Source organism: Fulmarus glacialis, unplaced genomic scaffold (assembly GCF_000690835.1).
Source record: "Fulmarus glacialis isolate BGI_N327 unplaced genomic scaffold, ASM69083v1 scaffold22409, whole genome shotgun sequence".
In the NCBI taxonomy this organism is placed as follows: Eukaryota; Metazoa; Chordata; class Aves; order Procellariiformes; family Procellariidae; genus Fulmarus; species Fulmarus glacialis.
Window position 1 is genome coordinate 26028 of NW_009235501.1, and position 369 is coordinate 26396.

Below are 369 nucleotides of genomic sequence, written 5' to 3' on the forward strand. Positions count from 1 at the left end.
GAGGCTCACAAGACTGTTGCACACATCCTTGTTAGAGACTTAACATTGTTCAAGATGGTACTGACGTTGCCGTCCTGAACCATCGTTAGGTAACACAACCCATCCATCAGTCGTTAGAGCTGCCCGTGCATGCAGACCCGGGATGAGCAGAATATGAGCAAGGAGAGGTGCCGCTGCTCAGGTCGGGGTTACCCCTGCAGCAAGGAGGGCACGGCGCTGTGGTGTCCCCGCAAGCAGAGCACCTCGCACCACGTGTCACCCCCCGGGGCCACCCCGCTGCTGGCCTGGCCACCACTGGGAGCAGGAACGTGGCCCCGGGGGTCCCTTCAGCCGGAGTTGCTGTTGCTACCAAACCTCGGGGCGGATGGG